The sequence below is a fragment of the Homalodisca vitripennis genome, chromosome 6 (genome assembly GCF_021130785.1).
Source record: "Homalodisca vitripennis isolate AUS2020 chromosome 6, UT_GWSS_2.1, whole genome shotgun sequence".
Lineage (NCBI taxonomy): Eukaryota > Metazoa > Arthropoda > Insecta > Hemiptera > Cicadellidae > Homalodisca > Homalodisca vitripennis.
The window spans coordinates 97,542,325-97,569,916 of record NC_060212.1 but is presented as its reverse complement, the minus strand read 5'-3'; the positions used below and the strand labels follow the sequence as shown (position 1 = coordinate 97,569,916).

The 27,592-nt window shown below is 34.8% G+C and overlaps 1 protein-coding gene across 2 annotated transcripts in view; it reads left to right on the top strand.

The window, feature by feature from the left end:
* The first annotated feature begins 315 nt into the window (after nucleotides 1-315).
* Nucleotides 316-27,592, top strand: part of LOC124364606 (Krueppel homolog 1-like) — a 39,483-nt gene continuing 12,206 nt past the window's right edge. Inside the window, exon 1 of one of the 2 annotated variants that reach the window (XM_046820205.1) lies at nucleotides 316-448. The gene's annotated coding sequence lies outside the window, so the exon portion shown is untranslated. Of the gene's footprint in view, nucleotides 449-17,826; nucleotides 17,916-27,592 lie in introns of those variants that run through there. The other variant, XM_046820207.1, reaches the window with a different exon arrangement.

Below are 27,592 nucleotides of genomic sequence, written 5' to 3'. Positions count from 1 at the left end.
ACTTTGGTTTCCTTTTGTTCAGAATCTATTCTTTGTTTAAAGTTTGTTTTTTAAGATGGAAGGTTTGAAAGGATAACAGGATTTCGGACATTAATTTGCAATCGTTATATGTTATAAAAGGTATTATGATACGACGTTTGAGGATTGGAATTTATCCTCTTCGTCAGGTGGGGGAGGTATTAATACATACATAAAATAAAGAACAGAAAGAAGAAAAGAAGGGGGGAAATGGTTCAAACGCACCGAAAGCTACTTGGAGTTCAGCCAAGCGTTATCACTGCACAGGATGCAAGTCCTGAGCACAAGTCATGAGCACGAGAATGACAATCGCACATAACACAAGCACAGGCGAAAGAGTGACGCTCGTGATTCTCGTGCTCGTGACTTGTGTTCAGGACTTCAACCTGTGCAGTGATAACCCCTGGACTAAACTCCGAGTAGCTTTCGGGTATGTTTGAACCTTTTTTGTTTTTTTCTGTTCTTCCTTTTGCATGTATTAATAACTCTCCCCCACCTGACGAAGAGTATAGATTCCAATCTTCGAAATGTTGTGTTAAACCTTTTGTAGCGTATAATTACGGCATATGCCCAAAATTATGTTACCATTTCAGCCTCTCATCCCATGTGAAGTTCAAGGTGGTTTACGTACACAAATGTACTTTGGAATTGTACTGTGCACTTACTAATAGGTTTCAAAGAATTCCGCTCTTGGTCTGACGTACCTAGATATCACTCAAACCGAATATTAGCCCATACCAATAGTTATTAAATTAAACTATGACTTTCGTCCAGCCAGGACAGGCATCGACCACAATGTGGTTCGTTAGAAGTGATTTTATAAGAGAATTAAATAAATAAAATGCAGAATATAATTAACAATTACTGCAGCAGTGCATTTTTGTAAAGTTACTTATGGCCCACCCTGTGTATTATAAAGTAGGCGCTTGGTACAGCATTCTTAAAAAGCAAGATTTAAAAACAACTACCGCCTAGATGGCATGAAATAAAGAATACTGACATGCCACCTGTTCCGCAGAGTATTATGACTTCACGCCACAGTTCATTTCTGCGAATATTATGATGCACTCATTTATGGATTTCCACGTCACAAACTTGTGCGAACTTGATCTAGTCAATTCTTCTTCATTGAGTATGGCTATAAATGGCTATGATCAAGTTCCGCTATAAAATAATTGTTTGCTTCTTCTTACCTTACCATATTGTACAGGGGAGTAGCAAGATATTTGAGGGCCCAGAGCACCAACGTGTTTATTTATTCCAGAGTCACTGTCTAGAGAGATAATCTCTCTAGAGACACCAAAGACAGGATAAAAGACTATTTTGACCGTTCTACAAGGAGTTATAAGTATTTAATTTTGTAATTTTGGGACATTTTGTATACGTTAGGCATATGAGTTATATAGTTTTAGATAAGTTTGAACAATTGAGATAATAGTTGAAAGGGGTTTCAATTAAATCATATTTTGAGCGATTCTGAGAAATTAGTCAGCTAACAGGTGATTGTAAAAACTAAATAATTACTTCCCTTTAAACTGCCCATTTCAACAATTTATGAATAAAATTGACGTAGAAAAAGTTTATATTTTTAAGAGCTCGATAAGTTTTTAGTGATTAATTAGCTAAAAATGTCGTTACTAACGTTGGACTGTAACTAATTTTCTATCGATATTTTGTGAGTTTGTTGTATTTGTAAGATTTATATAAAGTATAAGACAAGCGTATTAGTGAAACTATGTACTAAAACGTTTAATATAAAGTAATAAAAAACATAATCTTGAGGTAATATAAAGACACAATAACATACAACAACGTTAAATAGTGCTGTTCCAGAAGAAACATAACCATTACTGTTTTAATAATAAAACAATTATAAATCTTTTCATTATGCTTTAGCTTCTGAAAGTGTGTTTTTCACACATATTTCCTTTATATTCCGATATGGACACAAACATTGGTTTTTGCATTGTTATTTACAATTCTGGGGTGTACCTACTTGTAAGGTGGCTGGCGATATGTTGATATCGTATACGTTAAGAATTTCCGAATTTCTTTACACTAATTCGATTGTACATTGTTTTTTAATTAGACTAAACATTTGGACAAGTACTGCGTTACAACGAACGAACAATGATAGAGCAAGAGTACATTATAATGAAGTGTGATGCAATCACGATCGAAGTCGCGTTGCCACCATTCATACATACTAACAATTCGCATCTGAACATACCACATACAACACCATACGATTCAAACTGAAGAGGGCCCAAGAAGTGGCGAAATGTTTTTAAACAAAATTTAAAATACCGTTTCAAGAACTAACCCAATGTATTTCAAAATTACATTTTAGTGTTTCCACTGAATGTAGCATTAAAATTTCTCTAAGATTTTTAATTAAATCCCCAATGATGGTTGTTTGCAAATTCAGAAAAGGGAAGTAGAGAAAATAAGAGAGAATATACTTTGTGAACAGGTGATTATATTTTTAAGAAGTTGTAAAGGTGGACTTCATTGCAATAAGATACAAAGCAGTACGTTGGTTGCAAATGTAGAAAACAAATTTCCTTTAGGGTATACAAAAGGCAAAATTAAGAGTCAGACAGTTAACACATTAACTGGAAAGAGCTAAAATATAACTTTGAGGTTATTAGGGAAGAAGTTCTAAAGGGAAAAAGTAATCAAGATGGAGAACGATGGGATTTTAAGATAGACTTACTATAGAAAGAAAAGTAAAGATGTCTTATTTTACCAGGCTAAGTTAGCGCTAAGAAGCCTTCTCGGTTCTTTTCCGTTAATTCACTACCATTAGTTTTAAGGTCTGGAATTCCGTTAATTCACTACCAATGATGTTTGTACTTAAATTAGATTAAATTTTGGTTTTCTTTAGCCAATTGTGTTAGTTAATAATAGTAAATACCTGGAATGAAGTGATTTAACGGAAAAGAACCAACTCGTCTTATCTTATCAGTGATAAACGCGCGCCGCTTATCTTTTGCCTGTAATGAAACCTGCGTTAGTTCTGTCTGAGTTTTGTGAGTTGATCTGGGCTTGGACTTTGCAAGCCCGAGTTAATTTTTTTTTTAAGAGCAAGCAGCGCAAAGCGCTGCTCAGCGGGCAAGAATCGCGTGGTAGTGAATTAACGGAAAAGAACCGCCTTCTCTAACACAACCTGGGGACCAACGGCTTAAAGGTGACTTCCGAACCACCACCAATGGCCGGGCAGGCAGGCTGCTTGCAAGGACAGGATCGCTCAGTGGTCACCCATCCAAGCAGCAGCCACGCTCGACGCTGCTTGATCCGGTTATCTCGCGACAACCGTTGTTCCCGATGCACTGCGCCATTGGCAATAACAAACAAGAACAATTTGTAAACGAGTATTTGACAAAAATTTATAGAAGAGATTTAAATTCAATGAAGTTAAAGAAATGAGTAAGTAATTTAATTTCATATGAATCTTTCAAGTGTTTCAAAGTCATCTAAAGTATTTTTCAAAGATATGTAGATGATGCGCAAACTTGTGATCTTCCAAAAATCATCAGCCACCGAGTCTGGAGACACTGTCTGATTGTGGTACCGAGCAGGTACCGCGCGATGTGAAGTGAAAAAAGAAAGGAAGGCTGAAGGCTGCAGTTTTTGTCCGGCAGGCTCGAAGATCGGAGAGAGAAAGAGGGAACAAACAGGTCCTATAAAGTTCTGTGCCAGGACCGGGCATCCTGCATCACTAATGCTGCAAACAAGTTCTTCCAGTGGGCCAACCTCAAAAACTCGCTTGCACTTGAAAAACTGCTAGCTGGATTTACTGACACGATTTCAGTTTGCCGTTTCTAATGCATTTAAATGATTAAAGGGTTTTCAGGATCCACTTAACCAGGTAGTTACCAAACAAGTATATTTTTTTATTGTAAGCGATTTAATTTTTCTGGGAAAAAGCCAATGCATAAATAATATTTTGTTGGGAAAGTAAGAGGAAGCTCCGTTTTATTGAATTATTAGGTACGAGCAATTTCGTAGTCTAGTCATGAGAAACATGTAGAAGCTTTTAACGGATTTGAAAACTGTACAGATCGTTTAGTATTCGTCTCTGACTTGTAAGTAGAGCGATAGAATCAATAATAGTACTTGGGTATTTCTAAGTAACTCTGACTTTTGAACCCACATTGAATACTGCCCGTTAAAATAAACCATAACACAGGAATAGTTTCTAATTTTGTAAAAACAAAACTGAGCAAAATGTCTTTGATAATGAACTATTGAATTCGTGATTAGACAGATTTACATGGATACAATTGTTGGATTCTATTTTCATTCAAGATTTATATTTATAATTGTCAGAGATTGTAATACTGTATTTTGAATTTGTGTTTATTTATGTCCCTTATCTTACACACTACATGGGTTCTTTTCCGTTAAATTCACTACCACGCGATTCTTGCCCGCTGCGCAGCGCTTTGCGCTGCTTGCTCTTTAAAAAAAAATTAACTCGAGCTTGCAAAGTCCAAGCCCAGATCAACTCACAAAACTCAAACAGAACTAACGCAGGTTTCATTACAGGCAAAAGATAAGCGGCGCGCGTTTATCACTGATAAGATAAGACGAGTTGGTTCTTTTCCGTTAAATCACTTCATTCCAGGTATTTACTATTATTAACTAACACAATTGGCTAAAGAAAACCAAAATTTAATCTAATTTAAGTACAAACATCATTGGTAGTGAATTAACGGAATTCCAGACCTTAAAACTAATGGTAGTGAATTAACGGAAAAGAACCACTACATGTTTATCAGATCAAATTATGTCAGCAACTCCCAACACTTTTTTCTAACCTAAGACAATTCTCTAATTATTCTACATTGGTAAAGGCTTTTAAGAATCAGTTTTACGGCTTTATCAGTACGAGTCAACCGTCTTATCGCTTTAAAGATAACAGGCTTCCAACTGGTCAACCGGGGTTGGAGTTGTTTTTACGATATAGAACTTATAGAACATCTATGCAAATGAGGTTATAATATTTTATAACTCTCTCAGGCATGTGAGATCAGACCCTACAGAATTTGATCCTGTTATATGATAGGCACTATGTCGAGGGTTGTTCTTTTGTTCCCATCAAGTAATCTACTATTATGGCATTAGTGTCAGACCTATCGGAAACTAGTATATGTTTTTTATCTTGTTACAACCAGAAAGATATATTTTCCTGGTTGCGTTACTATTTCAGTAGTTACAGAATCACAGAAAAAAGATTTGGGGGCAGTTAAAGGAATCCTTATTGTATTATATGGAAACTACATACCCTAAGCATTTATGTCAGGTTGGTTCATTAAGTACAAGCCCTGGTGATAAATATTAATTATAATAGGCTGTTCAGTTAATTTTAGCGTTACTGAATACATAATATCTAAAAAGTTAATGTATATATTGAAAATTGTCATAGGATGTTTAACCCTTAAGTAGTAACGTAATTATTTGTGGTACTACTGTATTAGTAATTTTTTTAATAAACGTACCAAAATACTTTGTTAAATTTTATGTTGGTTTATCATAATATAGTTGTATTTAATTATTGCATAACTGTTTGAAGTTTTTTTAACAGATTCAAAAAAAGATTTACCTGCTTTCTCTTCAATCCTTAACATTTGTGTAAAAATAACAGTTTTTAATAACTTTGTTTAGAAAAAGAAGACGACACTGTAAAAGCTGATTAATATATATATATATATTAATCAGCTTTTACAGTGTCGTCTTCTTTTTGATCAATATATATACTATTGATCAGCTTTTACGGTGTGTGTGTGTGTGTGTGTGTGTGTGTGTGTGTGTGTGTGTGTGTGTGTGTGTGTGTGTGCGCGCGCGCGCGCGCGTGCGTTTGTGTGTGTGAAATAATATTGAAAATGTATTTTAAATATGTTTCCTTTTGCTTCATTATGGTACATACTTATTTTGATAACTTAAAATTGCTCAACTTTTGGAGTCTTAAAATATGGTTTGGTTGTTTACAAAACAATAAAATAAATTTGTATATATTTTTTTAAATTACCAATTTTACTGCTCATGATCGAGCAAAATAAAATATTATTAGTACACAGAATTACCGGGAGAAATCAATGAAATACTTATGCAGAATTTTTTTACAATTAGTCCTTATACCGATTCAGCTTCAGGATACAAGCATTCTTCTAAAACAGTTTTGATGTGATTTATCCACATTGGTTTCTTACATGTTTTTAGTTGTTTTTCCGCTCCTGTTCCTTGAGCACACTATGCAATGAACTTTCCTTCTTTTCACATTTGCTCTGTTGGTGTTTCCGTACTCTATTGTAACTTGTGCAATCTTCTTTGCAGACGTATTCTTGCCGGATATATTTAGTAATATGAGAAATAGCGGGTTGACTCACAGCTTATGGTTTTATCATTGCAAATGCAATTTCCTTCCTTTTTATCTGTAATAGGATTAGTGGTGGTCAGAAACACTGATGTGATCCTCTTCATCATCAAAAATCTATTTAAAAACCAATCATCATTAATCAGAAACGTATTACAACCCTTACAACGTGTTATTGTATGTTACACAATGTGGAGCACAATAAGTGAGAAAGCACGATGATTATTTGAGAACGGTGCAATTATGATTTCCACTGATTTATTTCCAGGCAAAGAAGCTCAACTTTAGAAGACTTGTCTGACTATTGAGATGGAGGCACGATGATAATTTGGTAACGGTGCAATTATGTACCACTACATAATTATGTACTACTACAACACAGTGGCACATAATGTCATCGTTACCAATTTAGCTCAACTTTACAAGACTTATCTGACTATTGAGATGGAGGCACAGTGTTGATTTGGTAACGGTGCAAGTGTGTTCCACTGATTTCCAGACGAAGAAGCCATTTTAATATGTAGGCTAGAATGAGTTTACCTACAAAAACTAATACACGGCCGGGTCAGTTTTGGAAAGTAGGATTGGTAGTCCCCGCGTCTAAGAGTCCTGCCGTGCAGAAACGTGACGTCAGCCACCCTCGTCAAAATGAGGCGTGGACCTTCAGTCCTACAACCCATCTCTAGTTCACTAAAGTTAAAACTGGTGAAGAAATGGGAAAACTAACCACAAACAATGAGGCCGTAGAAGTTTCCAAGCTTCGAATGGAACAATTGGAAGCTTGTTAAACTTTCCAGCACCAGGATCACAGGTAAACCTCTTGTAAACTAGTGACCGACTTCACTACCGTCATGCAAAAGGTTTAGCCGGATTTCTCATTGCAATATCCTTTAACCCACCTCCCCTACTGTAGCACAATAAGAACGTATGAAACGGTGAATTCATTAAGGAGGTGCACGATTTCTACCCTAACCCTCACACAGAATCAACAACCTGAAACAAATCAGCTAAATACTGCACATCTGAGCCGAACTGAGAATCAGATTCTTAGAGCAATTGTTCCAATTTTAGTCTGATAGATGTAGTAGTCATGGTCATTCAATTTTCCATTATCAATTTTCATGTTGTTCAATACAAATTAATATTGGAAAACTGTGTGATCATTACTAGTTGTACTAATTGGGGTTGTTTAATCATCGATTTTGTGTCAATTGATTCAACTAAGTATATGGAGCAATTGGAACAATTTTAGTCTGATAGATGTAGTAGTCATGGTCATTCAATTTTCCATTATCAATTTTCATGTTGTTAAATACAAATTAATATTGGAAAACTGTGTGATCATTACTAGTTGTACTTGGGGTTATTTAATCATCGATTTTGTGTCAATCGATTCAACTAAGTATCGATGACCTAACAGAACATAACGAAAGATTACGATGTCACATGATAAAAAGTCATGTTATTTTACCTAAGTTCGTTTACAAAATTTTACTCTGCGGTTTTCTCGTTGTCGCTGCTACTCATAAGACCAATGTAAAAATGTTAGAATTTTATTTTTACCTTTAAATTTTGACTATTTTAACTCATTATCAATAGAGTTTTTTATTGGACCAAAAGAACCCCATTTACCAAGTTTGAAGACTGTAGGTCCTTTATATCAAGACATATCGTAAGGACGAACAGATGATAATGACATGATTTTATAAGGACGAGTCGGATTCTACATATATAGTAGTAACAAAAAACTGTAGTAGTGTATGCAGAATTCAAGCCCCGTTGATAATATCACGTCATTATGAGTTTATTTACAGGTTCTTCAATTGTGATAATTATTTGAGTTATAGTACGTAGTGATATTTGTAGTAGAATTAAATACGTATAAATATTGCAAAAAAGTCTTATGATAGACTAGATGAATTTTATCATTCATTTAAAACGGTAGATTCGAAAAATTGAAATATAACAATTGCTCAACAATCGTTACTTAATGTGCATAAACAAAAATATTGTATGGATCATGGCCGAAATTATTTACTATAATATATTCCGTAAATAATAGAGTGTAATATGAAATTTGAGGTCTTCTGCTTAGTGGAAGGTCTGAAATCTGACACTGTCACCGACCTGACTCCTGCAATCAGGAGTCAACGTCCGTCTGAAGTGATAAAAAAAGTTGACCATGGAGAAGTTCAAAACGAACTTTATGCATAATTTTGACATCAGAGACCAAGATATGTATAATAAGTAGATTATGGATTACTAAGAAATTCGCCTCTTCGACGAGTAAACTCTCTTCTTCACTAATTCACTCATTCAATTTTGAACTTTCAAAGCTCTCAGATAATTTGTAATTCCAGATGTAAGTAGATGTAGAGCGTTGGAATGGATTTGGATACTGTATGAACGAGCGTTCTAAGATTTACAGCCAAGAAACAAAAAAAGACATGACTGTAACCGAAAGTCAACTTTTAATTTCATAATTCATTTTCCATTCATTGTGAGTTCAACCAAGAAACATTAAATAATTTAGAAGATGAACAAAATTAATTGAAATGCAACCATAAATGGAAAAATAAAAATATATCTCTTATAAAATCTTTTTAATCCCTTTGCAACACCCGAAAACACAGTTGCTCCTACTTCTCAACTCTTCTGTAATATACAAACTCTCTCAAAGGACATCTCTTCTGTTGAAAAATAACAACCTGCGTTTAAAATTTAAATTGATAAGCCCTCGCGTCGTTTGTGTATCCAATCAACGCAAGCTATACACGAAATTGATTTATTCCCCAATCATGTATCAATGTATCTAAAGTAATACGGGAATTCCACAGGTTTTATAGGCACCCAACCTTTACTACATCTATTGCAATGATACATCCCAATTTATATTTACTTTGTCCTCATCGAGTTACAACGGTGAAGTATTTGGCGAAGCTGTAGGTCTGTCCAATGATAACAAAGAACCAGAGTTTGAGTGGTTGAAAAGGCTTGATAAAAGGCTTCGCCTCTTTGATAAAAGTACTCTCCATTCCTTTTCAAATAATCTCGTTTCGTAGAACTAAATAAAGAAAAACAACAAACTACCCTGACTTTATTTATATATTTATCGGCATGTTATGTTGAATTTTGAGAGACGTGGACTATTTCTGGTCCTCCTCACGAAAGATTCTCAAGACATAGTTCAATTTAATTCTGTTAGAAAGGTATTGTTATAGCTGTTTGTAGCGGTTTTCGTTTTCAATGTTATAGCTTATCTTGTACAGACTGCGTTTCCCCGAGGATGGCTTTTAAATAGAAAACGTATGCTTAATTTATGAAGAAAAAAGTTAAATTATTAATAGAAATAAAAAATTCCCTCGATGCTTACGAAACGATTTTTATGCAGACGAACCAAAATGATTTAGTAAATAATGAGCCTTGACCTCTCCTAAATCACCGTTACTGCCTTTAATCTAATTAAATATTAATGTTTACATACACAGTAGACATACTTCCTGGTCTTTCAAATTCTATCTCTTTGTATTGTTAACTTAGACTTAATTAATATTTAAGTCTAAGTTTTTTGTATTATGACGTTACTTTTATTTCAGTTATGTGGGTCTGATGATATGTTCATTGAACACAAAAGGCCTCACAAAAATACAATTTTTTAATTATTGGAGTTTTTTCATAAATTGAGCATCTGATTCCAATAAGAAGAAGCTGGTAGAATGTAGAAAATGTATACGCTATTTTGCTAAATTAATAATTACAATTTTACAACCCTGGTTTGCAAAAGGAACCATTAAATCATAATTTAATTGAATTCATCAGTTCAACTTTTTCTGATTTCAACCTGAAAAAGCTGTCCAAAAAATACTGATCGATTTCCAAATTAATTGTTGGAGACAAAGCGGCCCGGAGATTGCCTTAGGCCCGCCCCTAGGAGGGGTGGCTGGCTGCAAGGGCAAGGACCTTTAGGAGAACCGAGGCATGATGTTGGGGTGTGCTCCCCCAGTAGGGGAGGGAGGCGCAGTCACGGGTGTCTCCTGGTCATGGCGCGTGCAGGGTTGTCGACCTCTCTCTGACGTCACAGGATCGTCCGTCCTAGGACAGCAGCCCCGAGACAGTGTGGGAGGACATGGTGCGTGTCTGACTCTCTTTGCTTACTTCCTCCCCATCCGCTCACTCAATAATAATACATTAAGTAGTAATCTAATTACAGCCACAGCTGTTTAGAATATAGCTGAAACCAGCTCTCGAATAAACGGAACTGAAGCCTATTTAAGGTGGATTTGTAAGCCTTCCGATAAAAATGGAAAGAAGTGATGGGAATTTTTATAACACCTTTACAACAATGTGTTGAGGTGTATGCAAAATTTCAACCATAGCTGTATGTGTTACTGCGTCACATGGTAAAATGTCATATAACCAGTTTGTTTATGAATTTATTTATTCTGTGATTGTCTCTTTACCATCATTGTTACCAGTATAAGAAGGTTTGCTAACGCTCAGCCAAAATCCAGTGTGAGATAGGCAGACATACAGAAATTGCTTTTTCGGGTCCCTCCAGTGATATGCTTCGCTAACGCTCAGCCAATGAAACGTTGATTGTAAGAATCTGATTCAAACAAGTGTAACTCCGTTTTTCCATGTATTCATCCCCCCCCCGCCGGCCATCCCTTTCCACCGGATTTATTTTTTGTAACAGAGTCCTACAAAAGATTAAAAATTAAATTACCGTCCAAGTTCTTCCTCTGTTATGGAACATTTTCATGGCTGTACTTTTTTTTAAAAGAAGCTAGGGTTTGACGCTAAATTATGGCGACATATAGAAATTTTTCATTTTTCCACTGAAAGCAAACCGCGATTATTGGTAATTCCAGAATATAAGAAATAAATTGAAAATTGAGTGTTATTGTGTTTACGTTTCTTTTAGGAGAATTCATACTGAAACAGCGATGCTCAAAGTCATATTGTTGGAGGTTAAACATTGATGGACGCTAAAACACACGTTACCGCTATCAAACATGGACAGAACTCTCCCTCCTCAACGCCTGTTAATCGAATCAAGCTCAAGTTCCCCCATTGTCAAGTACATTAATACATATCAGGGCAACAACCACGGGTCGGTCCGGTGGCTTTTGAGTTGTAACTTTAACCTATGTTACTGTTATCGTGATTTACAACATTTTACTATTTTTGTCGGGATAAACGTGTTGGGTATTTGGGTGAACTCATGCCATGACTATTATTTTACTGGTTGTCTTGCTGACTAAATATTTTGTCTCTACTTAATAATATATACATTAATAAGTATACATTTTCGCGTTTTAGGAGCAACAAGGCATGGCAGTGATAAATTACCTGTGGATCGGAAAAATTAAACAAAAATCCAACAGTTGTATTTTTAAAATAACTTTTTAACCGATTTATATATTGATATACGGGTTTTACCATCGATCTCAAAAAAAGTAATTTAAAACATTATGACACATTATTATTTATTTTAAATGGAAATTTACATCTAATGTGGCTACTAAAACTCAAAACTGGTCAAATAAAAAGCAACTTTTATTTCGTAAACGCGTACTAAAAATTACGTTTATATAGACTATTAATTTACAATATTATACATTTAGTTTAAATTATTAGTAGGTTTATATCTCAAAATAAATGCGGCTTGATTTTAAGCTCAAAATACATTATGAAATTTTTAACCCTTAAAGTGCCATTAAGTTGATATTTTTCTTACGTCGTGTAAAGTAAAACAGGAAAGGTTCCTCTATGCGTTGACAAAATTGAAGCTCTAATTCAGAAGATAGTGAGAAATTCAAGTCAGCTCCTCAGTTAGCTATGGGCTTATATGAAACAGCAGATTGTGCACACACTAAATTATGCGCTTTACATTGTAATCGATATTTAACATTAACAGGAATATCCATTTTCAAAACGATAATGTAACTAATATTATTTTTCAATGTATGCCGACAGAACATTGTTATTGTCTATAAATTGTTCTAAGTAATATTTGTTCAAAGATCATTGGTGTGGTAATTGGCTTATTTATTTTGGAAAAAATATATAATTTGTAGTTTTGGAAGTTTTGAAAAACATGTATATCTCATTTCTTAAAATTTTTTGATATATAAACACAAAATTATATGTATTTCTGAGGATTTTCATTTTATAGGCCATGTTCTTTCTGAAAAAAGATCATGTGTAATACAAAATGATAAAATATCACATGCAAATGTTTGAAAAATGGTCCAGAACTTAAGTAATAAACTCCAAACGTGCAGGGTTAACCACATAAGATTTTTTTAAAGTGGAATAACAGTTTTTATTGAGTTATCATGAGTTTCTCCCCTCCTTTCTATTTTGAAAAATGTGAAAATAAGATTGGAAAAAATTTTAATTTTCTGAAGAGATTTTGAGGATAAAGAAGAGTTATGCTGTTTTGACTTACAAATACTCCAACGTCCGCCATTTTGTACAGGAACCTAAATAAAAATATTTGTAAATAGATCATAAGATTAGATTTACCATTTGAAAGCGTTAGTTTGCTTTCCTCACAATATCTAGAGCATCCACAATAGAAGCCTGGGTATTGTTAAAGCACAAAAATATTCTTTAGTCTAAAGTAAACTCGTGGATATTTATTTTATTTTACGTATTGAAAGTTAATACAGGGTTGCTGTACTTCCATACAGTAAGGTTAGGCCGGTACAGCATATCAAACAATTATCGACCAATAACAAAATTGCATGACCTTGGAAACTCCGTTCCTGACGAGGTGGACTTCTTCTGTGTTGGCTTGAACACCATGAACATAAATGGCTGTCCACATCTCCATAAACCTTGCTCATTCCATCCTCACTTCCCCCTACCACCCAGTATCCCACACTCATTGAACTCAACCACTCACGCCTTTCAATCATTGACCTACCCGCTCGTAAGTCTTCCCACACCTATATCTCATAAATCCTTTTTTCCAATCTATTACCTAAAACTACAAAACTACTCGCTTAAATTACTATAACCATGTACTATATACATGATTATGTACCAATAAATTAGTTGTTAGATTGTTTATCAATTGTATATATTACATAGTTTTACTTTACTCGAAACATTTTTTATTTCATAACTACTAATTATTTCACTGTAATCCACTGTTATTTTTATAAAGTCGTCATGTTTTGTTACTTACTTGCTCGATTGTTTATCAACTGTTAATTAGTTGTTCGATTGTTTATCAACTGAGAATTAGTAGTTCGATTATTTATAAACTGTTAATTAGTTGCTACATTGTTTATCGACTGTTAATTTGTTAATAGTTGTTAGTTTGTTTATCAACTTTTACTTACTTATTATTTGTTTAGCAACTGTTAATTGATTGTTAGATTGTTTATCAATTGTTAATTAGTAGTTCGATTGTTTAGTAACTGTTAATTAACTGTTCGATTATTTATAAAAATGTTACTTAGTTGGTGCGTTGTTTATCGACTGTTAATTAGTTGTTAGATTATGTACCAATAAATTAGTTGTTAGATTGTTTATCAATTGTTAATTAGTTGTTCGATTGTTTAGCAACTGTTAATTAGTTCGATAATTTATCAAATGTTATATTTGTAGTACCATATTTATTTACTTGCATGTTACCATTTGGAAAAAGTTTGAAGTGGAATTTCCATTTTTAATAATAAACAAAAATAATACTTAATTATTACATACACGTAATAAAGATGTTTAATTATTCCCAATCGAAAATCTGTATAAAAAAATTAGTTTAATGATCGGAGGTGAATATGTTGATTTGATATTTTAAATGTATTTTCATCGAAGTCACTTGGACAAAATTGTTTATATGTGGAGTGACTACTGTAACTATTATACACTATGAACTCAGAAACATGCACCACAAGCACTTCATCAACACTTAAGTTAGTTAAGGCGGGAAGGGTTGATTCAATGCGAATGTTGAGTTTAGCTCCATTTCACCTTCCACAATCTGCAGTCCACGTCCTTATGAAGATCCAGAAAATCGACAAAGAAGACACTTAGCGTGGTTTTGACATCTGAGACACCTAGACAACACAAGAGCTCTGTCTGGTTTACCCAGAAGCTACCCAGTGTAATCTAGAGAGGTTCTCATTGTCTTCGTTTTGAACGTCTTCGTTGTAGATTTTTTCTCTTCATACGGAAGCGGACTCCAGATTCCAAGAGTCAAGTTTGTGACAGTGTCAGATTTCAGGATTCAAGTCCGTGATCATGTCAGATTTCATGAATCAAGGCTGCGACATTGGGAGATTTCAGGAGTCAATACTGTGAGCGTGGCAGATTTCAGGAGTCAATGCTCTGACCATGTCAGATTTCAGGAGTTAAGGCCGTGACCGTATCAGATTTCAGGAGTCAAGGTTGTGACAGTGGCAGATTTCAGGAGTCAAGTCTGTGATCGTGTCAGATTTCAGGAGTGAAGGCTGTGACAGTGGCAGATTTTACGAGTCAAGGCTGTGACAGAGTCAGATTTCAGACGCTCCACTGAGCGGAAGACGAAATGTAGATAAATTCAGCATTCCCGTTTACTCATTTGATTTTGCCTGGATTGAAAAAAAAAAAACAATATAATCTCATGATACATTGTAGTACAAACTGTGCTGAACTGTGAACACCACAATTTTTGGACTCCTCCGTGCGTCGCGTGCTGTAGACAGACGTAGGGGGAGATGATGTTTTGGCAGTTTTGGAATCACGCGAACAACGCGTGGTAAGCCCTTATTGTGGTTCGATAGACTCTCTGACATCCTCAATCTCAAAATGTAAGTTTCTATATTACATAAATCATACTCAAAAAGAAACTCAAGGCTGAATCTATAGTAGCTATTGAATTTTCAACAGTGCTCAAAAGGTCATTAAATTAAACTCGCAATGACGTGGCGGTTATCAAACTACTAGTTTACAGCATCGCATACAAATAATAATAAATAATTTATTTCACTAAAAAAACACACTGAATATTACAACCACATATTATTGCCAGTGCTTAAAAATAAATAACACCATAGTGTCAACATAACAGCAAGTAATAACAAATACAAACAAAAATATTCTACTTATTTTATTTTGCAATTGGTACGTGTACTAATAATTGGGCCAATACATTTGACACAATAAGGGAAATGTAGGTACTCCATAAGGCTGTGCCTGTGTTGGGGATACTGTATACCAAAAGAGTAAATCAATAGCGGAAACGAGCAAGAATTAAGTAATAAAAATTTGTTATTGTAGCTTATGTAGTAAATCAAATCAAATCAAAATCTTTTTATTCACATACACAAAACAATAACATATACAATACACTTCCATAATTTCAATGAATAATTCCCCATATAGACTATAGGTCTGTGTAGGGGGAAGAGTCCATCAGTCTTTTCTTAATTGTACTTAATTGTTCTTAATTGTAATCGTAATTGTAATTGTGTACCATAGTTTAACATAAAGATTTACGAAAGATCTGTTTAAGTAGTACAAAATACATTATTGTAAAAATTGTGTATATATATATATATATACATACATATACTTACATACATGATACGCATACATATGCACACACACACACACACACACACACACACACACACACACACACACACACACACACACACACACACACACACACACACACACACACACACACACACACACACACACACACACACACACACACACACACACACATCTCTATACAGTTTAGGCACCGCTTAACCACCATATTACCGTACTACAATGTTTCAAAGTTTAATTTGAGTATAATTAATATATTATAATTATAATTAAAATATTAGGCTTTAAACATGTGACATTAAATATTATAAACAAATGTTTTATAAAGCTCTCATGTATCCATTTAAATATTATTATAACATAGCAGACTGGACTAACCATACACTAGTTTATTATCTTAAACATATATCATTTTGACCAATCAACCATACTCTAATTTTGTTAGAAAATATATTTACGTTCCTACTATTTTTGACCAAGTCTACCAATAAATATAAAATGAAGTAGAAGTGGTATTGCTCCTGACTTTATTTAGCTTTGACGGAATGCCATATACTCGTAGTTTAAATCTTCATTGTCATTACAGTTAAATATTAATTATTTTTACATATTATAATATATGACGTAATAAACGACATCAGGTGAGGGAAAATGGACATAAAAAGGAAAGGTATAGTGATCCTTTTTCATTGACAGTACAAAGCTTTAAACGGTGTATTTACCATCGGACTAAACACGCATAGCATTGTCAACCTCAGCAAAAAGTCACGTAAGACCTAGATTTCTTACAAGCACACATTTAAATATTCAAATAGAAAAGCGTTGTATTCTGTAACTCATACTTATGTAATTAGTATCTGTTTCATAAATTAAAATTTGCGATACGTTTTGCCAGCATTATTTCACTTGGTTAGTACCCTAAGATAATTTTAAGAATAAATAAAAGCAACAGCTGTGTTCTATTGGACTCCGGGCAAATACTTTAGCATTGCGTCCAGTAACGCCACCAGTGACGTATTTTGATTAAAAAAAAACAAGATTTTTATCAATGGTGTTGTGAGTTTAATTGTCCTCGGAGACTCTAATGAGTCTCCAAGGACGATAAAGTTGCCTTAGGTGATAAAGTTTATCACCAAAGTGCCTTGTGGTGGCCCCCAAACTCTGCCATTTATTCAGTTTTTGTATTGTTGGCTATTCGCTGAGAATCTCAATGTGGGTCGTGTCTTGTCACAGTAAATCTGCTCTAAATCAGTTTTTTTTAATATTTAATTTAAATAACTTTAGTGTCATTAGATTTATGATAAAAATCCACTAAAACTTTTACTCTCGCAATACTTGAGAAAAAATGCTAGTTTTAACATATTCAAAGTTTAAAATTTTTTATGGCCGCCATTTTGAAAATACTAAAGATAAATTGATTATATTTTTTCAGTAACTGGCCTTGTCGTTATAAAAATTTGAGCCAGAATTGGTATAATTTAAATAATTAGTTTTTAAGATATTACTTTTTTGCATGAAAAACGTATAAAGACAGACAGATGGGAAACTAACCATCGGAGATCCAAGTTCATATGGTGAAGTATGTTTGTCTTGACCTGAGCAATAACGCGTATACCTTTGTTCAGAGAGTTACCTGACATCCTGTATAGAATAAAACTGATTGATCAAAGATTGTGACCTCATTTATTTAAAAATACTAATAGATTTATATTTTTAAAGCGCTTTCAAAGTCCGCAGTTTTTAATGATGGTGGAAACACTCGTTGCAAAATTTGCTGAGTTTTATATTCTCTCTTTATTTACTACGGATAACATATTACGGATGACCTTTCACAAGCAAATGCCTTATCAGACTGATAAGCTGTGGTCAATGTGGCAAGGTCTCCTGGTAGCTGCAAGCTAAGCAGTTGCACTGCACATTGTCCGTGCGGTGTTGTGGAGCATCGTGTTGCAATGTGACGACGGTAAGTGCTGGTTTCAAATACACAATAGTTACATAAAACCTGTTGATCGTTTAAGTACTGTGATGTCACACGTGGGTGAGTAAATTGCGTTTTACACAATCAACAAGTGCGGGGATCGCTGTAATTTAATATTATTGTAAAAAGGAAAAAAGTTGTGAAGAACAATTCCATGACTTATTTATTTCAGTTTTGTTAGTATTTAATTTTATTTGTAGTATACAGAGCAATTAAAAATAATATTGTGTAAAGATAAGGTTAAATTATTGACAGACGGAGTAACAAATCAGAGAAACACTATAAAACAATTTATTATACTAATACGAATAAAGAATTCCTGTATGTGAAAAACGAATCTAATTGGCCTCTATTGCCTAAAGTTTACCTAAAATACGACATGTCTGTATGCTACAACTACAACTAGTTTGTTACTATTTGCTAACTTCAGGACAAAAAAGACATCTCTGTATGCTACGACTGCACCCTGTTGGCCACTATTGGCTAAATTTCAGCTAAAATACGACATGTCTGTATGCTACAACTGCAACTAGATGGTTACTATTGGCTAAAGTTCAGCTCAAAACGACACGTCTACATGCTAAAACTAGTTTGTTAACTATTTGCTAAAATTCAGGACAAAAAAGACATGTCTGTATGCTACGACTGCACCCTGTTGGCCACTATTGGCTAAATTTCAGCTAAAATACGACATGTCTGTATGCTACAACTACAACTAAATTGTTACTATTTGCTAATTTCAGGACAAAAAAGACATGTCTGTATGATACAACTACAACTAAATTGTTACTATTTGCTAATTCAGGACAAAAAAGACATGTCTGTATGATACAACTACACCCTGTTGGCCACTATTGGCTAAAATTCAGCTCCAAAATGACATGTCTGTATGATACAACTACACCCTGTTGGCCACTATTGGCTAAAATTCAGCTACAAAATGACATGTCTGTATGATACAACTGCACCCTGTTGGCCACTATTGGCTAAATTTAAGCTAAAATACGACATGTCTGTATGCTACAACCTACAACTAGATTGTTACTATTTGCTAACTTCAGGACATGTCTGTATGATACAACTACACCCTGTTGGCCACTATTGGCTAAAATTCAGCTCCAAAATGACATGTCTGTATGATACAACTACACCCTGTTGGCCACTATTGGCTAAAATTCAGCTCCAAAATGACATGTCTGTATGATACAACTACACCCTGTTGGCGACTATTGGCTAAAATTCAGCTCCAAAATGACATGTCTGTATGATACAACTACACCCTGTTGGCCACTATTGGCTAAAATTCAGCTCCAAAATGACATGTCTGTATGATACAACTACACCCTGTTGGCCACTATTGGCTAAAATTCAGCTCCAAAATGACATGTCTGTATGATACAACTACACCCTGTTGGCGACTATTGGCTAAAATTCAGCTCCAAAATGACATGTCTGTATGATACAACTACACCCTGTTGGCCACTATTGGCTAAAATTCAGCTCCAAAATGACATGTCTGTATGATACAACTACACCCTGTTGGCCACTATTGGCTAAAATTCAGCTCCAAAATGACATGTCTGTATGATACAACTACACCCTGTTGGCCACTATTGGCTAAAATTCAGCTCCAAAATGACATGTCTGTATGATACAACTACTATACAACTACACCCCTGTGTTGGCCACTATTGGCTAAAATTCAGCTCCAAAAATGACATGTCTGTATGATACAACTACACCCTGTTGGCCACTATTGGCTAAAATTCAGCTCCAAAATGACATGTCTGTATGATACAACTACACCCTGTTGGCCACTATTGGCTAAAATTCAGCTCCAAAATGACATGTCTGTATGCTACAACTGCAACTAGATTGGTTACTATTGGCTAAAGTTCAGCTCAAAAACGACACGTCTACATGCTAAAACTAGTTTGTTACTATTTGCTAAAATTCAGGACAAAAAGACATGTTTGTATGTTACAACTACATCCTGTTGGCCACTATTGGATAAAGTTCAGCTCAAAAAAGACATGTCTGTAAGCTACAACTGCACCCTGTTGGCCACTATTGGCTAAAATTCAGCTCCAAAATGACATGTCTGTATGATACAACTGCACCCTGTTGGCCACTATTGGCTAAAGTTCAGCTCCAAAAACGACACGTCTACATGCTAAAAACTGTTTGTTACTATTTGCTAAAATTCAGGACAAAATGACATGTTTGTATGTTACGACTACATCCCTGTTGGCCACTATTGGATAAAGTTCAGCTCAAAAAAGACATGTCTGTAAGCTACAACTGCACCCTGTTGGCCACTATTGGCTAAAATTCAGCTCCAAAATGACATGTCTGTATGCTACAACTGCAACTAGATGGTTACTATTGGCTAAAGTTCAGCTCAAAAACGACACGTCTACATGCTAAAACTAGTTTGTTACTATTTGCTAAAATTCAGGACAAAAAAGACATGTTTGTATGTTACGAACTACATCCTGTTGGCCACTATTGGATAAAGTTCAGGACATGTCTGTATGATACAGTTGGCCACTATTGCCTAACATCAGCTCCAAAATGACATGTCTGTAAGCTACAACTGCACCCTGTTGGCCACTATTGGCTAAAATTCAGCTCCAAAAAGACATGTCTGTAAGCTACAACTGCACCCTGTTGGCCACTATTGGATAAAGTTCAGCTCAAAAAAGACATGTCTGTATGATACAACTACACCCTGTTGGCCACTATTGGCTAAAATTCAGCTCCAAAATGACATGTCTGTATGATACAACTACACCCTGTTGGCCACTATTGGCTAAAATTCAGCTCCAAAATGACATGTCTGTATGATACAACTACACCCTGTTGGCCACTATTGGCTAAAATTCAGCTCCAAAATGACATGTCTGTATGATACAACTACACCCTGTTGGCCACTATTGGCTAAAATTCAGCTCCAAAATGACATGTCTGTATGATACAACTACACCCTGTTGGCCACTATTGGCTAAAATTCAGCTCCAAAATGACATGTCTGTATGATACAACTACACCCTGTTGGCCACTATTGGCTAAATTTAAGCTAAAATACGACATGTCTGTATGCTACAACTGCAACTAGATGGTTACATTTGCTAAAGTTCAGCTCAAAAACGACACGTCTACATGCTAAAACTAGTTTGTTACTATTTGCTAAAATTCAGGACAAAAAAGACATGTTTGTATGTTACGACTACATCCTGTTGGCCACTATTGGATAAAGTTCAGCTCAAAAAAGACATGTCTGTAAGCTACAACTGCACCCTGTTGGCCACTATTGGCTAAAAATTCTGCTCCAAAATGACATGACTGTATGATGATACAACTACCCCTGCTGCCACTATTGGCTAAAATTCAGCTCCAAAATGACATGTCTGTATGATAAAACTACACCCTGTTGGCCACTATTGGCTAAAATTCAGCTCCAAAATGACATGTATGTATGATACAACTACACCGTGTTGGCCACTATTGGCTAAATTTAAGCTAAAATACGACATGTCTGTATGCTACAACTGCATCTAGATGGTTACATTTGCTAAAGTTCAGCTCAAAAACGACACGTCTACATGCTAAAACTAGTTTGTTACTATTTGCTAAAATTCAGGACAAAAAAGACATGTTTGTATGCTACGACTACATATTTGTAATATTGCATTGACTACTAACCACAGTGATGTTATATAGAGAAGAAATATTTCAAATTTGTTTAAGAAACCAAATCATTAACATTTATATGGAACTGTATATACTGATGATACAATTCTTTAACAGAACGAACTCAAATGTGGTCCAAATTTTGACTTAATGCATCATTATTCTTGTCACATTATAAGAAATGAAAACGAACACAATAAAAGTAAATAAAACGTAAGTAAAGTAACGACGTGTGTGCTTTGTCGTAAGTAAAACCACACACACAAAATTAATATTTAAAAATGAAAAGATAATGTCGGTGGAATCTTATTTGTGTGAAGTTTGTTTTTAATGATGGGAGGATTGTGAATGAAACAGGATTTTTCCGGACATTTTCCGTTGTTAAGTGATACAATACAATCAGTAACAGTACGTTTTGAGATGTACAATTTGATCTCTTCTTCAGGCAAATGACTAAACCAATGCATGACTACAATCTAGGTAAAATCTTGTTCCCCAAATAAGAACGAAGTGCCAATTATAACAGAGAGAACATCTATTTATTGTTTCACGTTTAAAAAACATTACCATGAGATTCCATATACAGTGAAAGTTTATTGACATCATCCCTCAATCACCAGGATTTACTATATTTCAACGGCATGTACCAATCTTTGACTACCTAAATAAAATACCCTCATACTTTACACTGGAAAGTTGTACTAAAATGTGTCCCTGACATTGTATATCAGAACATAAAACTGTGCACAGCCTCTGTATTGAATTAACTTAATCTGTGGCACCTTCTCCTTTTATATCATTTATTCTCATTCTGTCATTATTGTCCGTCCTTCTTACATACATTCCTATATCATCCTCTTCTATCCTCTAAGGACTTTTAAGAGCGCATGTTAAAAGCGCCCGCTTGGCTAGTTTACTTGCTACATTGTTCCCTTGTTAACTCTCTGATGTTCATTTATCTCACAAGTCATCTAGCTAGAAGATTAATTTTTCATACGTTTTCCAGTTAGGATAACCTAATTAAGGTTACAGTTCAATTTACATAAATAAGCGTTTGGGTTACTCAATCATTCTGTGGAATTCACTAAAATAAATTTAAATTAGATTTTAGGGGGTGTGTTAGTTCCACAGCTCGGCAATTAATTTATATTTTGTGGTGCACCACAAACCGCACCATACGTTTTAGTATGGGTATGTTAGGAGACAGAAATCAACCATTATCCCTTAACAACTCGGAGTTTAAATTTACTCTCTTAGACGCTTCTGACATTTGTTAATGGGAATAACAATGTTATTTACTTATTTGATAGCAGCATTTCCCCCATAATACATCATTGGAAACTGTATATATCTTAGCGACTTTATACGTAGCGACTTATATAATATACCAAGTAATTAAGTTGAAGAAACGTGTTTCTACATATAACGTAGCTATGATGGAAAGGGTTGATCCAATGTGAATGTTGATTTAAGCTCAAATTCACCTTCCTGTTAGTTCAGTGTCTGGGATCTGACACTTTTACAGACTTGACTCCTGAAATCTCTTTCAATGCACTCAATTGTGCACCTGGTGAGAGAATGAGAGTACATCTTCACCTATATTGTGTGGTCTAGGTGACTCTCTGGTGTCGAAATGATGTAAATAGTTCATTTTGAGTTTCTTTGTTTCCGAATTAGTTGGATCTTCAGACAACATGACTCCAGATTTCAGGAGTCAAGTCTGTAACAGCGTCAGGTCCCAGACGCTCTGGATCTTAACTCCCAAACGTGTTTTTATTTTATTTTTTGCATATACGTATGCCTTTTTACAAATCCTAATCATATCCTTTAGAAAGGAATGCATGCCCCATGTTTGTCCCTAAATGATAATCCAAGGCTAGAGATAATCACAAACCCAAATTCCTAGAAACAATGTCCTGTGGCATAATGGCCTTTGTAGCCCTTCGTATTCCATCAGAAACTCTTAAAACGTCCAGAAGGTGAATTTTTTACGAGATGATAACCAAATCATACTCCACTTGGACAATTAATAGGGTGCGTTTTATATAAGGTATAATAGAAGCTCTTATGATCACTAGGATTCCTCTGGAATATTTCGGTATAGGATTATTGACAGACATTCCTATGTAGTTCCTGGAACATATCGTGTTGCACGATTTCCTTTGAATATTAATCATAGTTTAATAGTAAACACTTGGAACATGTTAAGGGTCTATATATAATTGTGCCTCGTTGGGTTTGAGTTAAAATCGAACAGGACATTGAATAACCTCAAACTCCTTCAGTACTAAACAAATGCCTCTAGTATAAACTAGTTGGTCACCTGTAATTTTAGTATGGTTTAAATAATTAGTTCTTACTTTATTAAGTCCATGTTTTAGAGATCGTGTGCTCGCAGTTAACACATTTTTGTGGTGATTCCTGAGTTATGCGAGTCCCGATACATCACTCAATATTTTAGTTATGTGTTAGGTTAGTTATCCACCTGAGGAAGAGTATTCTTCTATCATTGAATGACGACAACATCACATTTGCTTATCTACATGGGTTACCAAGTGGGTTAGGTTTTTACTCATCTCTGTATTTGAGTTCATTGCTAACCCTCACCTTTCAAATCTATTTTCATTCTGCTTCGGTTTTTGTTTTATCACTTTATCGCCTGCTTTAAAATAAACTTCATCTTAAAATTCCAGTTATAGTTTTATGAAGGCTTAGCGTATAGCTCCCACTTCTGTACTTTAACCTGTGAACAATTTAAGTGAAGTTAAATTCTCAACTGGGTGTCAACTATCAGTACGGACTGAGAATTTTGGACTGAGAAAGTTGAATTTGGAACACAGTCAGTGACTTGAGTAACGTTTACAGGTATTAAAAATATGAACACTGAAACCGTACAGACTAAAGAATTGGATGCGCCTTCGATGAAAACCAATTATTTCCAGTCACTTCTATATAGTTGAAGATAAGTCCACGCAACCACTAAACGATCGGTGAAATTCCAGAAGACCTGTTTGAAAACAAATTGTTTGATAAATGGATAAAGTAATTTAAAAACCATCATGTCCACATAACCTCGAAACCGGAGCTATCACATCATAACATGTCAGTCAATCCAAGTTTGACGAGGTTGAGTTGTTACGTAACACCGACTATGAATATTACACACGCAGTGGATGCGTCTGTTACGTAGGCGAGATAAGATGCTCGGAGCGTGGTTTACCGACTGGTCGGACAAAGAGAGAGAAAGTTACTTGTGGATAGCCTTGGACACGGAGGGAAGAGTGGTTGGAGACAGTTCATAAGGAGAAATAATGGTTCTGTGCCCACAGCCTTCTGTACCTGTGATGTAATTGAGGAAAAGGCTCGGAGATCCAACAACCGCGGTAGTCCCAGTGAAGGACTAAAAGTGAAAGCCTTCGTAGAAGATTCACCCGATGTCTTATTTTATTACCTCCAATACATATTTCAGGACTAAATTAATGCATAGCACCTAGAACTATAGAAATAAATCTATAAAACGGAGTATGAATAAACCCGACATGAAGAAACGAAGTTATTGTAAGGATTAACGAACAGAGAATTCCTTCACTTTTTGGTATCAATACAAATATGATTCTACCTCGAACCAAGAGGAACCCTTGTACCAAGTTTCAAGTCTCTAGAACATTTTTATGAAGAAATATCGCACAGGCTATTCTTTAACTTTTTGGCATCAAAATAAATATTCTTCTTCTTCGGACCAAGAGGAACCCATGTACCAAGTTTCAAGTCTTTAGAACCTTTTTAACAACAATTATAGTACAGACGGGTCGACCTTTAACTTTTTGGCATCAAAATAAATATTATTCTTCCTCGGACCAAGAGGAACCCATGTACCAAGTTTCAAGTCTTTAGAACCTTTTTAACAACAATTATAGTACAGACGGGTCGACCTTTAACTTTTTGGCATCAAAATAAATATTATTCTTCCTTGGACCAAGAGGAACCCATGTACCAAGTTTCAAGTCTTTAGAACCTCTATGAAGTCATCAGATGGATGAACATCGGCACTATTTCAAGAAGCGCCTGTCTGTCCCCTAATAAGTAATTTGAACAGCGAGTAAAAACTAAGTATATAGGGTAATGGTCGAAAATGCAAAATCCTTAGGAGTTACAATTTAAGCATTGAGTTAAATATGAAAACCCCTCAATTTATCTGGAAGAAAACTTTTAAATCTTGTGCAATTTGTGTGGAGAATGCGTTATACTTTGCGCCCTTATAAAATAGTGCTCATATTACAGATATTCGTATCGAGAATATCAATGTGTGATTACCTGACAAATTAGTTTTAATTCAGTTTCAGTTAAAATTTGTATTCTTATTTCCTGGGAAAATACAATCGTAGGTGTTGTAGCCAATTTTATTTTCAACAAAGTACACTGTGCATATTGCGTAGAAATCATTTATTCTTATCGCACTCTCACTCACAAACCACATATCTTCTCATTCAAACCACATTTATGCTGACATCAGTGTTGGGTGTAGTCCAAGACTAATTCGGTAGCATCATTTAAAATCCAGTAATTCCAACAGAGTAAAGCCTTAGCCACCGTAAATTACCTAGTTGGACCTACCTTGAGACTATCTGAATCTGCCATCCTGTAAATACTATGTTTACAAGTATTCGAATACTTTATCTGCATTATGTCTAAGAGACTTGTCTTACTTCATTCCCGTAATCCATTGTTTCTTGGTTATTTGGAATAGTCCTGCCAAAAAGGTGGGAAAATCCTTTCTCTTTTTGTACTTCCTACAAACATGTCACACTCCATGATTTATGAACTAAAATAAAAAACAAATTATTTACTCGCTACTTCAATCCCGTCTGAAAGATTCTTTTCTACTGAAGGTTTTGTCACCAATGATTGTAGCCAAAACCTCAATCATATTTTGTTTTTACACAATAACATGAAATAAACATTCTTTTTGGTCTTCATTGTGTACAGATCAAATATCAAATCGAATATTTGTACAGTTATAAATTTTGTCAAGTTTGTAAATTTTAATAACTTATTTCAAAACATTAATGAAGTGTATAATATATTCATCTAAAACTCCCCAATGAATACTTGTATATGAATACGAATACACAGCTCTTGAATATGTTATTTGAATACTATTAGTCCAAACTAATGAATACTGTAGTTTTGAATTCGATTCTTCCAGAGAAATTGTATTCATTTCAAGATTACTCGAATTCATTTTGAGGTATTCGAATATGTGAATACCCAGGCTGTATTCGAATACTATTTGATTTTGTATTCGATCCTCCCATCACTAACTCACTGTACTGATGGCTGTATCTGCAGTGCAGACAATGTCATCATAATACAGCTCTCCTAATTTTAACTGAGCAATTATTTTAGTTTTTGTAGTCTAATTACTCTTTTCTGTTGTATTTTACACAGCCTTCTCAGAGCATAAGTCCATAAGAATTTATGGAACTTAAACATACAATTTGATTATCAATTAGGCATAAATGAGGCAAACAAGGGCAACATGATTTTCTAGGTCAGACCTCGATCTAAATTATCACAAGGAATTCCGCGAAACCTGCATCAATTACATGAGCATTATCTGTCCATTGAAATTGATTGGACTTTGCGGTGTTTCTTTTGAGATTGGTTTCGGTCGGTAATGATTTGAATACGCGAATACAGTTATTGCAGTCATAAATACTATAGCTACTTCTTGCAATTAACCATTTCACAAAAAATGGCATGTAGTTTATAAGAAGAGTAAAGAAGTTTTCGGATGGTGACGAATGTAATACAGTATAAATAATAAAGTCTTTGACATTGAGAGTTGTAATACAAAGAGGAAGGTGATCCAATTTGCCATGCTGGCTTGTTAGTATTACTATTACTTTTGGCGCAATGTCACCAGAATGTGCAAGTTCCTGGAGGACTTTATTATTATTATTCCTGGC